The sequence below is a fragment of the Chinchilla lanigera genome, unplaced genomic scaffold, assembly GCF_000276665.1.
Source record: "Chinchilla lanigera isolate Chin_1 unplaced genomic scaffold, ChiLan1.0 scaffold00100, whole genome shotgun sequence".
NCBI classification, from domain to species: domain Eukaryota; kingdom Metazoa; phylum Chordata; class Mammalia; order Rodentia; family Chinchillidae; genus Chinchilla; species Chinchilla lanigera.
In genome coordinates, this window is record NW_004955501.1 from 256,021 (window position 1) to 269,365 (window position 13,345).

At 41.4% G+C, this 13,345-nt stretch overlaps 1 protein-coding gene across 1 annotated transcript in view; it reads left to right on the forward strand.

Moving 5' to 3' along the window:
• Pik3cb (phosphatidylinositol-4,5-bisphosphate 3-kinase, catalytic subunit beta) overlaps positions 1-13,345 on the forward strand; it is a gene marked incomplete in the record, with an annotated part of 129,427 nt that overhangs the window by 4,192 nt on the left and 111,890 nt on the right. The window contains 1 exon segment of the mRNA XM_013505790.1: positions 3,690-3,786.

Consider the following 13,345-nt stretch of genomic DNA (forward strand, 5'->3'; position numbering starts at 1 on the left):
GAACTCACAGTGATCCTCCTGCCTCAGCTTCCTGAGTGCTGGGATTATAGGCATCCACCACGCCCAGCTAAAATGTACTAATTAATAAAAAAAAAAAATTCCGTAGAAAATGGCCAGAAGCCAAGAGCAAAGGAACACAGATAATTAAGAGCATATACATTTTTTGTCATAAAGGCTAATAACCATGTGTGTCAAACCCAAATTTATTCTTTAAAATATTTCTATTATTTTTAATTTTATGAGTTTTATTGTATTCAACAATGAATGCTTAACAGGAAAACAGTCACAAAAATGAAGTATTACATTTTTAATATTTAGTGTTTATAGAAAACCATAAAAATTTTCAATATCAACTGGTTTTTCGTGTACAAAGTCTAAAAAAGAACAACAGAAATAAGTTCCTATATGTTGTTTTGTTTTCTCTTTTTGAGACAGGGTCTCGCTATGCAGTTCAGGATGGCCTTGAGGTCACTTTGTAGTCCAGGCTGGCCTCGAACTTGGAACGACCCTCCTGCCTCAGGGTCCTGACTGCTGGGATTACAGGCATGCTCCACCATGTCCAGCTGTTTTGTTTTGTTGTTTTGAGACAGGGTCTGGCTGTGTAGTTCAGGCTGGCTTTGAGTTCACTATTGAGGTTGCCCTTGAATTTGCTGCAATCCTTCTGCCTCACCCTCCTGAATGCTGGGATTACAGGCATGCATCACCACACCTGGCTAAATTCTTAATATATATTGCACATTTAGAATAAACATCATTGTCACGTTGGCTGTGTACTTGCTTACAAAACCTAAAAGATAACGTCAGAAATAAATTCCTATATGAACTACAATGGAAATGCCAATAGCACTCTACAAAAAAATAATCTTCATTTATCACACCCGAGTAAGAAAATAAGATGCCAGTAAAATAAAACATTAAATGTGTAATGAGTGCTTGGAATAGACATCATCGTTTTCACATTAGGTGTGTACTTATGAAACCCAAGAGATAGCATCAGAAATAAAATCCTATGTGAACTACAATATAAACACAGAAGTCTACCACAGAAATAACCTTTGCTTCCACTGTGACACCCAAGGCAGTCTGTACACGTGACACCTGCATGTTCCACGCACATGTCTTGCTTACACTGACAACACATGTGCTTAGCTTTCCTTTCCTATGTGGCAGGCCACTGTCACCATTCTTTCTGTTTTGTGAGGAGCTTTCTACTATGTTGTACAGTGTGCACTTAGGGAAATAAAGTATCAATAAAATAAAATACCAAATGTGTAATGAGTGCTTAGAATAGACACTGGCATCTTCACATCAGCTGTTTACTTGCTTACAAAACCTAAGAGATAACATCAGAAATAAAAACCTGTGTAAAGTATAATGAAAATACTAATAGAACTCTACAGCAAAAGTAATGTTTGCTTCATTTGTCACATCCAGGGAAGTCTTCACACATGTGAACTGCATATTCCATACACAAGTAGCACTTACACTAATAGCACCTCTGGTTTATGTTCCTGTCCTTCCTTACAGGGCACAGTTGACAATCTTTTCTGTTTTCCTGTTTAGTAAGTCTTTGGGAGGTTGTACCTATTTGTTTACCTGTTAGCTCACCAGTGTGGTCTACAATTTTTTTTTGCAAAGTCCCCTGGGCAGGAAACATTTTGTTTTCACTCTGCTGTAAACGATCTCTTATGAGTTCTAGTCCTAATGCTCCAAGAAAACTTCTCCGTGGTATTTTGTACTTGTTGTTTTCTTTTATAACAAACTATGCCACACGTTTAGGATAAAGTAAAACAGCCATTGGCCAGTGCTTTGTGTTTCATGTCACATCATCGTTGGTGCGTAACTCATCAACAACATCTACTCCACCTTTGGTTTTGTTAAAGAAAGTTTCCATCTCACACTTCTGTTTTGTCAAGCTTTCCTCATCAATATTTCTGTTGTGGTGCAATGGTTTGGCTTTTTTGCCATATACAAGGCCAGTGTAAATCTTTCTGAAATCCAAAGATTGTACTATACAGTTCTGTTTTGAAATTGCAACATTTCATTTGGAATTTCTGCTTTGTTTCTGCATACAGTTCCTGTGCTGGTCAACTTGTGCTCTGTTAGCAAATGTAACATAAATTGGAAACTGGTAAACCAACTGTCAGATGTCACATTCTGATCATTTGGGGAAGTGGGAGCAACAAGTTTGTTCGCAGCATCATTGGATTTATTACTGTATGAAAAGGACCTGATGTCTGAGTTTCATTTGGTTTATTACTGGTTGAATAAGGACCTGATGTCTGAGTTCCAGAGTAAATTCCTAAATTCAAAGTGTAAATAAGTCTTTGCATCTACAAGTGCATAAATTTTTATGCCTTATTTTGACACATTGCCTTTCTATAAGCCTTACATTCCTGTCATTACCATGAGAAATCCCTGCTAAGTACAGCAAACCTATGAATGCTTTCACTTTAGCTAGTGAAATGTCATAATAAATACAATTTTGAATATGGTGTCAGTGCATACAGAATGCCTTACTTGTATTTCAACCTTTGTGTATTTCATAACATGTTGTAGCATTTCATCTGTTACAATTTCCAACATTAAATGGCAGTGCTGGCATTCTGTCCAATGTTTCACCCCTGCCAAGACCCTCACTGTAGTTTTGGACCTAGTTCTAACGTTAGACCATTACATTTGGTGCATGACCATTATGCAACATTTTGAGTGTACTGACATTGCTGTTTTCAGCAAATTTGCATCTGAATCAAGGAGGTCTATATTCCCTGTGTCTGTATCAGTCGATTTTTTTTTTTTTTTTTTCTGTCTTTTTGAGACAGGGTCTCATTGTGCAGTTCAGGCTGTCCTTAAGCTCACTTTGTAGCCCAGGCTGGTCTCGAACTTGCAACGATCCTCCTGCCTCAGCCTCCCCAGTGCTGGGATTACAGGTGTGCTCCAGCCACCACACCCGGCTTGGCAGTTTTTTTGTGGGTGTGTATCAGTTGATTCTTGCTCCATTTCCCTGTCACAGAACTCTGGCTCACATGGCCAGCTTCACAGTCGTCATCATCATCATCATCATCGTCCACCACACCACTCTTCTGTTAATGAAAACATGTATTTTACCATAATGGATCATCGTCATCATCCATGCATGAGTAATCTGATGATTCACTTTTGAACTCCTCCAAAACTTACAAATCTGGTTTTTCATGTGCCGTTGTACTGAATTGGGCTACTTGAAAAATCGGAAGAAAACTATTTACAAAAACAAATCCTAGAGTGTTGTGGGTGTATGTAAATGTGATACTCTGTGATGCTCAAGTAAACATACCCCAAACCTGTTAGATGGAACATCATGTGGGTGTAAATCCTAGTTTGACACTTTTACAGAGGTGCACATACCTTGTCTTTCATATTACCAAGTGGGTAAACACAAAGATTGCTTCCTCTATCCCTCAGGCAAAGGTACTGAGACACACAGCTGGCTACCACTATGCTAAAGTAAAAATTTACAGTAGAAAAGTAAGGCATATGTTTGTGGAACCCAGCGCTATGCTTCAGGGAATAAACATACTAACAGATCTTTAACCTCATTAAATTTTCAATCTGTATTCTAAAATGTATAGAGTTATAAGTATCATGTAATTAAAAGTTTTAATTTTGTCATTGAGATTAATGGTTTTTATCTTTAATTTTCTTTGTAGTGTATCTTCCAATCTGAAAAAGTCTTCCATGAAAACCTCACTTTTAAAAAATTGTCATCTGTTTCTAAAACACTGAAATGGGTGCTATCATTTTGAGGTAAGTATTCAATTTTATGTTTTTAATTTCTAATATTTTTTCTGAAGTTAAATGTAGAAGGAAAATGTAAATTTTGGTTATATTCTAAATATTGTAGTTAATCTCTGAGGTGGGTGGTAGAAGTCTGAATATTTCAGCTCATTTTAAAAATAATGTATATATATATTTGAAACAGGTCTCACTATGTAGTTCAGGCTGGACTTGAATTAGCGGTGATCCTCCTGCTTCCCCCTCTGAGTGCTGGAATTATAGGCGTGTGTCACCGTGCTTGCCAGCAAATGTTTTTAGGCAAAAAAGAACGATCCATTAAAGTAGTTTAAATATTTTTTTAAAAAGTGATTAATATCTTATCCTTAGAGGGTCTGAAAGGTGGAAATCAAGATGTGATTAAAGGGTTTGACTCTTACAAGCAAGTAGCTCATTTTCTGTTGAGAAATCAAAGGCTTGAAGGAGAGGGTGAATGGAGGGAGCTTTCAGGGACTTGTGCATGGTAGGCTAATGCTCTGCCACTGAGCTGCATCCCCAGCCCCTAAAATTTTTCTATGGTAAGGACCACAGTGTCATGGGATAAGGCGGAAGAGATCAGCAGGGTGAGGATGTCCCTGTGGCCACTGGAAGAAATTTAGCCTTACAGAAGGCGTGGGAGGTGTCTTAGTTACTTTTCTCATGGCTGAGGCACAGCGCCTGACACCCACAAGTTAAAGGAGGAGAGGTTTATGGTAGCTCACAGTGTGAGGTGCTGTGGCACAGGGAGGGAGTCCGTGGTGTGGCAGGCAGAAAGCAGCAGACCAGTGAGCCTTCTTTTCCCTTTTATCGCATCTAGGCTACAAGCCTGTGTGATGGAGCCACCCACACCCAGGGTGGGCCTTCCCATTATGCTCACCCAGAGCTGTGCTAAACCAATCAGATGACGAACTTAGTTATCACACACCCTTAGTCCATATTCACACACCCTAGATCCAGCCACCTCTGCAAAGCCCCACCTCTGAGTGTGCATGGCTTTGGGGCCGGGGTTATATCTAGACATAAACTATGACTGGAAGTTTGAAGCAAAAAAGTATCATGATACGGTATGACGTATTTATTCATTTTTGCAGTTCAAGGGATTGAATTCAGGATGTTCTATAACTGACCTATATCCGTAGCCCCTTTTTTGAGACAGAATCTTGCTAAGTTGCCCAAGCTGGGCTTGAATTTGTGTTCCTCCCGCCACAGCTTCCCCAGTGCTGAGATAACAGGCATGTCACCATGTCTAACTTGATACATGTGTTGAGGATTCCTCTGGCTGCTTTATTGACAAGAGATTACAAGTGCTGAGAGGGAGCAGAAGCAGGAAGTTAAGAAGTGGCTGTTGTAATTGGCTAGGCCAGAGATGAAGGTAAAGAAATTCAATATAATTGACAAGATATAAGAGGGATTTCTGAGTAATAGTAAAGGCTCAGTTTGAGACAGACTAGCATGACATAGCAGGCAGAGGTGGAAATGAGAAATTTGACGTTTGTAGTTGAAGTAACTAGGATTCAAGCTTAATAAAGGGATTGGATTGCTTCAATATATATTGAGCATCTGTTAGTATACTAAGAAGTGTGTTAGCTGCTAGGGTTGTAACAATGAATAAAAACAGCTCTTTTTCTCATGGGGTTGATATTCTAATAAGGGTAGACAAAATAATATACATTGTATATTATTTTGATGAGTGCTGTTAAGAAAATTACATTAGGGGAAACGGACATTCGCGGAGGAGATACAGGATTACTGTCTCACACAGTGTGGCTAGTGAAGCCCTCTCTGATGAGGCATCGTTTGACCTGACAGTTCTAAATGAAGTAGCAGAGCAAGCTGCGTGGGTGTTTGGGATAGGGTGGTGGGAACATTTTAGGGTGAAGGAACTGGAATGCAGGTTCTGAGGCTGAGCTGTGCTTGAAGTGTTCTGTCACGAGAGGGCCAGTGTGGCAGGAGTGGAGCAAGTGAGAGAGGAGGTAGCAAATGCTGACATCAACATCGTGACGGCAGTGGGTGTTCAAGCCAAGTTGTGGACAGACTTCAGGCCCTCACGTATTTTTGAATCCCACACTGAGGTAGGAAGAGTAGAGAAAGGTGACTTTGGAGCCGCAGAGGCCTCTTGTTCCACATGAACAAATTTATTTGGATTTGAAATTTTTGGTTTTTTAAATTATGGAAAAATATACATAATATAAATCTGTATTTATTTATTTCTTGCATTACTGGAGATTGAACCCAAACCCCTTGCCCTGAACTACATCTCCAGCCCTTTTATATTTTATTGTATTAAAACTTTTTTTTTTGAGACATGGTCTTGTTATGTAGTTCAGGCTGGTCTTAAACTCACTGTGTAGCCCAGGCTAGACTCACCCTGGCAGTGATCTTCCTGCCTCAGCCTTCTAAGTGCTGAGATTACAGGTGCCCAGCTTTATTTTCTATTTTGAGACAGGCTCTCACTAAGTCACTTCAGTTGACAGGGCTGGGTTTAAATTTCTGATCCCCCTCAGTTTCCAAGAGTGCTGAGATAGCAGGTGTGTGCCCCCATGCTGGGGTTATCTTGAACAGTTGTGATTGTATAGTTCTTTTTTTTTTTTTTTTTGGTTTGGTCTTTATGAGACATGGTCTCATTAGGCAGTTCAGGCTGGCCTTGGGCTCACTTAGTAGCCCAGGCTGGTCTCGAACTTGCAACGATCCTCCTGCTTCAGCCTCTGCAGTGCTGAGATGACAGGCGTGCGCCACCACACCCAGCTTCAGTTCAGTTGTCTTCAGTATATTCACACTTATCTGCAACCATCGCCACCATCTATTTCATCATCCCAAACTGAAACACATCCTAGTAAGTACTATTTTGCTGGGGTGCAGTTCAGTTAGTCCAGTGATTGCTTAGCATGAGCAAAGCCCTGTGTTCCATTCTGAGCACCAAAACAAAGCAAAGCCCTTCTCCTGAGCCCAGCGTGGTGGTGCACACCTGTAAGTAATCCCAGCCCTCGGGAAGCTGAAGCAGAGGATCACGTTCGAGTTCAAGGCCAGCCTGAACAGCGCAGCAAGACCCTGTTTCAAAGAACAAAACCAAACAGAACTCCCAAGATTGCTTCTTCTCTGAATTTTCTGGTAACTGCTAGTGTCTGTGTCTATGAATTTGGCTACTTCTAGGAACCTTGTGTAAGTGTAGTCATGCAGTATTTGTTTTCTTTTTTCTAGCATTTTTCACTTGTATAGTATTCCTGAGGTTTATTTATATTGTAGCGTGTATCCGAGTTTCATTTCTTTTAAAGGCTGAATAGCCGGGTCTGGTAGTGTATGCCTATAATACCAGCATGGGAGATTAAGGCAGGAGGATTGTGCTAATTTGAGGCCAGTGTGAGCTACATAGTAAATTCAAGGCCACATTTTTTTTTTTTTTTTTTGTCTTTTTGAGACAGGGTCTCCCTATGCAGTTCAGGCTGGTTTGAGCTCACTTTGTAGCCCAGGCTGGTCTCGAACTCGCAATGATCCTCCTGCCTCAGCCTCCCAAGTGCTGGGATTACAGGCATGCGCCACCAAGCCTGGCTTCAAGGCCACCTTGAAGTGCATAGTGAGACCTTGTCTCAGAAATGAGACAACTGAAGTATTCTATCTGAAGAAAGCAGGTCAGGGCCCAAGGATATGAGCTAGTAGAGGCAGGTACCATATTTGTTTGTATGTTCACTCCTGTGTATGGTGCTGGGGATTGATACCAGGGGTTTTGCACTAAACTATACCCTGCAGCTCTCTTTTGTTTTTTAGTTTGAGACAGGGTCCCATTAAATTGCCCAGCCTGGGCTTAAACTTGTGAGCCTTCTGCTGCAGCCTCCCAGAAGGCTAGGTTTACAGGCATACACCACCACATTCAGCTGTGTGTTCCTCTCCTGATGGACACTCACATTGTTTCTGCTGTTTCTTGTGCTGTTTTAAACATTGTGAACTATGCTGCTTTGAACATGGATGTACAAGTACACGGTTAAGTCCTTGCTTTAATGCCTTGGGTGTGTACCAAGAAGTGCAATTGCTGGATCATAATGGTAAATCTGAGATTGCTTGCTTGATTTTATTTTATTTATTTATTTATTTATTTATTTATTTATTTTTTTCTGATATCGGGAATTGAACTCACAACTTCACGCTTGCCAGGCAGGCGCTGTGCCGCTGAGCTAAATCCCCAGCCCCATTGCTTGATTGATTGATTTAGGTACTGGGAATTGAACTCAGGACCTTGTGCTTGCCAGGCAGGCACTTGTGCCCTTGAACTATATCCCTGGCCCTATTTTATTTATTTTTAATTTTTAAATTTATTTTTGTAGTGCTGAGGATTGAACCAGGAAGCTCACATGCTGGGCAAGCACTCTGCCCCTGAGCTTCTTACCCTCTGCTTCATTTTCTGACGAACAGTTACATTGTTCCCTATAACAGCTGTACCATGTTTCGGCAATACCCAAAGATTTCAATTTCTCCATATTGGGTTTGCAGTGAACTTGTGACTTTGAGTAATAGAATATTTTAAGTATATTTCTTTTCTTTGTTTTTTGAGACAGAGTCTTGCTATGTACTTCAGCCTGGCCTTGAACTCACTATGTAGCCAGGACAGGCCTTGAAATCAGGGGGATCCTTCTGCCTGAGCCTCCCATGTGCTAGAATGATAGGCATGTGCCACCACCATTCCATGCTAAGTATATTTCTTTAAAAGGATGTTTATCATAGACTGTTTTGTAGACGTTTCAGAACGTAAACCTCTTAGCTACAAGGTCAGAACTAGTAAAGAAAATTGTCTTCTAGTTGTTTCACTGAGAGATTGTTACAGAAATTTAAAAGATGGGGCCTTAAAAAGAACGCCTTGCCATGTGCTTGCGATGTGGCACTGCCTGTGACCCCAGTTGTTCGGACGGTGAGGCAGGAGGAGACTCACGAGTCAGAGGCCAGGCTGGGGCACATAGGAGACAGTGTCACAGACTGAACTAAAAGGGTCCGCTGGGATGCAGCTCAGTGGGAAAGGTCTTGCCCAAGATGCACGGGGCCCAGACGCCACACACACACTCTGTGCACACACACACATATTCACACACCCGAGAAAACTTTGCCAGAAAGCTATGTTTTGAATAGTAGGCATGTATTTTGATTTCCCAGGAACAGGTAAAATGATTAAATGAGGTAGATTTCATTCATTTCTTTTCATTTTTGAAAAGAATATAGTTACTAACTTCTGAGTTTGGAAATTTTAGATGGAGCTGGAGAAGTTTTCACCTCAGTATTGACCCATTCATTGTCTGTGTAAAAGCTGGGAGAAGATAGCCCCCGTTTAGATGGACCAATGAAAGCTATTTGGGGGGTGATAGGATTATAGTTACTACAGAAAGGTTTTTGAAGCTCCGTCTTCTTTCTGCAGTTAAGATAAAGAAATTTTCTGGGGTGATCAGTATTGTTATTTTGGGGGTGTTGGTGATTGAACCTAGAACCTTGCACAGGTTAAGCATGAGCTGTACTGCTAAGTCACACTCAGCCCAGCAATCTTATTATGCCTTTCCTTAGTAAATGTCTTCTAATTTAAAAGCAATTTTTAGAAGCGTCTTACCAAGTTATGTGAGCTAGGGGCTGGGGATTTAGCTCAGCGGCACAGCTCCTGCCTGGCAAGCACGTTGTGAGTTCGATTCCCGATACCAGAAAAAAAAAAAGTTATGTGAGCTCTGTGAATAAACAGAGTGGTTAAACTTGCCCTCCCAGTGCTTACTATGTCCTCTTTCTGCAGCTCTCTCCTCAGGGTCCTTTCGTTAGTATGGGCTGGTTGTTTACATATTCTGGAACACTGTTCATAGAGCCCTTGGTTTCTGGTCCTTTGATAATTTGATGCGCCTTTTGCTTTCACTAAGAAGGGAACTGTGGTCAGATTGTCCTACAGTTTGCTGTAGGCAGGGGGTGTTGTGAAGAATTTTGGCTGTCTACAGAGCAGGATCATTCAAAAAAATTTTTTTCCTGTAGGCGTCTTAGCCTTTTGACTGCCACATGGTAGAGGAAGTAGTACCTAAGGAGCAATGTAAGTAGCTGCCTTTCAGTTCTCAGTACAGTTTTCTGACATAAAAATATGTTAAAGTCACATATATTATTAATATGCTTTATGTGGAAGATAACTAGTTTTATGCATGCTATGTAGAGTATTTTTTAAGTGTATTCTTTTCTTTTTTTTCTTTTTTTTTTTTTGTCTTTTTTGAGACAGGGTTTCACTGTGCAGTTCAGGCTGGCCTTGAACTCACTTTATAGCCCAGGCTGGCCTCAAACTCGCAACTGTCCTCCTGCCTCAGCTTCCCGAGTGCTGGGATTACAGGCGTGCATCACCACACCCGGCTAAGTCTATTCTTATAAAATGTATAATAAGATTGAGCGTCCCTAATCTGAAATAATGCTTTATATCCAAAACTTATTGAATGCTGAATGACACCACAGGTGAAATATTCCACACCTGAACTCATGTCATAGGTCATAATCAAAATTTAGGTGCATTAAAAATATTATGTAAAATTACCTTCAAGCTTGAACTCGTGAATCCTCCTGCCTCAGCCTCTCAAGTGCTGGGATTACAGGCAGGTGCCACCACACATGGCAGTTACTCTTTTTAAAAGATGTTACATTTCAGGTTTTTGGAACAAAAATATGATTTATTACATTAACTGTAGGCCAGTGCTATAAAGTAAAGCACAAGTTATTCGGAAGCTGAATTTAAAGTGTAAACATAAAAATTTCATATCTTGGCACATGCCTGTATTCCCAGCACTCCGGGAGGCACAACTCACTGATTTAGTGAGACTTTGTCTCAAAATAAAAAATAAAAAGTGGGCTGTAGCTCAGTGTGAAGGCCCTGGGTTCAGTCCTTAGTACGCCCTCAGCCTGGATGCGCTGGGGGCCAAACTTCCACAACCCGTGAACCTTTGGGGTACAAACCACCCAAAGCATAGCAGTAAAATAGCCCGATCCCCAAACACTGCCATCCTCCTTCCTTGTGAAGTTCACGCAGGCGTTCGCTGCCTAGTTCTCTTTGCCAGTATCCCTTCATTTCTTGCAGTTGAGATCCTGGGAGGCAAAGGTGGAAAACACTGCAGCGTAGCCTTCACTTCTTCACCAGGTCCCACTCTCAGCAGTCCTGAGAGCGCGCCGTCCACGTGAAGCACCGTGAATGCGCCTCCTCTTCATCTCTCTCGCAGACCTGAGTGCTCTCAAGCAGGCGAGAGGAGCAAACTGCTTGTCCTTTTATTTTTGAAATGCCCTCAAGCTGCCTGTGGTGTAGTGTCTTAATTTTTGCTCTTTGTTCCCCTGCAGTTTTCCTCCTCTTTGTCTTTCAAGGCCCAGCATTGAGATGACGCTATCAACCTAACTCTCCTGGTTTCCTGGGTTTGTCCTCTAGATGAAGTAGGCAGTGACAGAAGACTTGGCACCACGGAGAGATACCTCTTAAGTTTTCCTAGTCCGTGTTGTGCCCCCTCCCCATGTTAGTAGCAAGGTACTCACAGGAGCAGTTTGTCATTCATGGCTGGATAGCTGAGCAGGAAAGTTGCTGTCCAAGGAAAATATTTAAAACAGACAAGCAAACAGCAAATACTTGCACAGACCAATCTTAAATCAGTGTGCAAAGGAGTAATCTTCAATGGCTTGGGAGAAATGCCAGGCTTTCCAGGATGCTCTTTCAGTTTTGATGTATCATAGCTTACTTTCTCAGTGACACCAGACAGAAATGACTGACAGGTTCAGAACCGGTGGTAGTGCTTTTCCTACAGCTGTAAGCTATTTAAAATTCTTCTCATGTTACTGTTTGTTGCCCAGATGGCTTTCTGGCACGGGCTCCATTCCTAGATGTGAGGGCTGCCAGTTACTCGCCACCAGCATCATACGCGTACAGTTTGCCTTGTGACTCATTCTCCGGGCAATTACATGTGGGCGCCCTTTGCGACGCGCAGTCACTCCTGATCGTCGTGATGTCACATAAAAGAACCAGAGATAATTGGGAGGAAGAGTGATTGAAATTTAAAAGATATAACCTCAGAGTCCGTGGGGCCTATTGCCCCTGGAATAAGACACAGAAGCTTTCAAGACAATGAGACCTTTGTCCTAAATATGTATCTGGCGCAAACGTGTGTCCAGTGAGCCAGGATTATCTGCGTATTTGCTTCAGTCCTGTATTGTTGCCTAAAATAGTTGAAAAGAAAGGAAGAAGGGTTTCTGGTAGAAGTCAGGTGGGGACGGGCGGTGGAGGGGGTGGCGGTGGAGGGGATGGCAGTGGAGGGGCGCTGCTGTCTGGGAGGGAGCCGAGCGTGGGCGGTGCCGGCAGCGCTGGGTCCCTGCTCCCGTTGTCACTTCGGTTTGCGGCAGGCAGTGTGCCTCACAGTGACTCACTGGACTGTGCACTCACATGGTGGGTATTTATATGTTCATGTATTATTTCTTTTTTTTTTTTTGTACTGGGAATTGAACTCAGGACCTTGAGCTTGCCAGGCAGGCGCTTGTGCCGCTGATCTGTATCCCCGGCCCTGTTCATGTATTATTTAAACAAATAAAACTCTCCTTAAAATCAGGAGAATTCTTTCAGCCGTATCTTCAAAGTCTAGAGAAGGCCACTTATTATATACTAGATATTAATAGTAAAGTCTTTGTCCTATTAATAATTTTAAAATTTTTCACTTTCACCAATACACAAAAAATATAAGAATTGTACATATTAGTGGAGTTGCATAAGGTGTTGATACATAATATCTCAGGCATAACATATTTATCTCCTGAAAATTTGTCATTTCTTCTTGGTGAGAATTTTGAAAAATCCTTTCTTTTACCTTTATAAAATGTACAGTAAAATATTAAATTTTACCTTTATAAAATGTACAACAAAATATTAAATTTTTATCTGTCATCTGCTGTCCAGTCATACCCTAGAGCTCTATCCTATTACTTATTTTTTATTTAGTTTTGTTCTTTTTTTTTCCCCTTCAGGCAGGGTTTCATTATAAAGTCCAGGCTGGCCTCGAACTCCTCAAGGAGTTCATCCTCCTGTTTTAGCCTCCCGAGTGCTGTGATTACAGGGGTGTCCTGCCATGCCTGGCAGGACATGCCTTTCTTGGAAATATGTGTTAACTTGTAATAGTTGTTCATATCTCATGGTAAGCCTGAGAGAACATTTAGAAAAGAAGGCTGACTGAAAAGGAGAACTCTAAAAAGATTTATTAGTATTAATAGTAAAAATATTTAAGGCAAGATTAATTTAAAATGTGTTTCAGAGCCTGTGTATTTTAGAATCCAAGTCGTATGTATTTTAGAATCCAAGTCAATATAGTCCAAGTCTTATGACTTACAAAATAACCTATCCAGGAAGGCTATTAACATTCTTTTCTTTTTTTTTTGTCTTTTTGAGACAGGGTCTCGCTATGCAGTTCAGGCTGGCCTTGAGCTCACTTTGTAGCCCAGACTGGTCTCGAACTCGCACCGATCCTCCTGCCTCAGCCTCCCAAGTGCTGGGATTACAGGTGTGCGCCACCGTGCCCAGCAGCACTTTTTTTTTTTTTTCTAT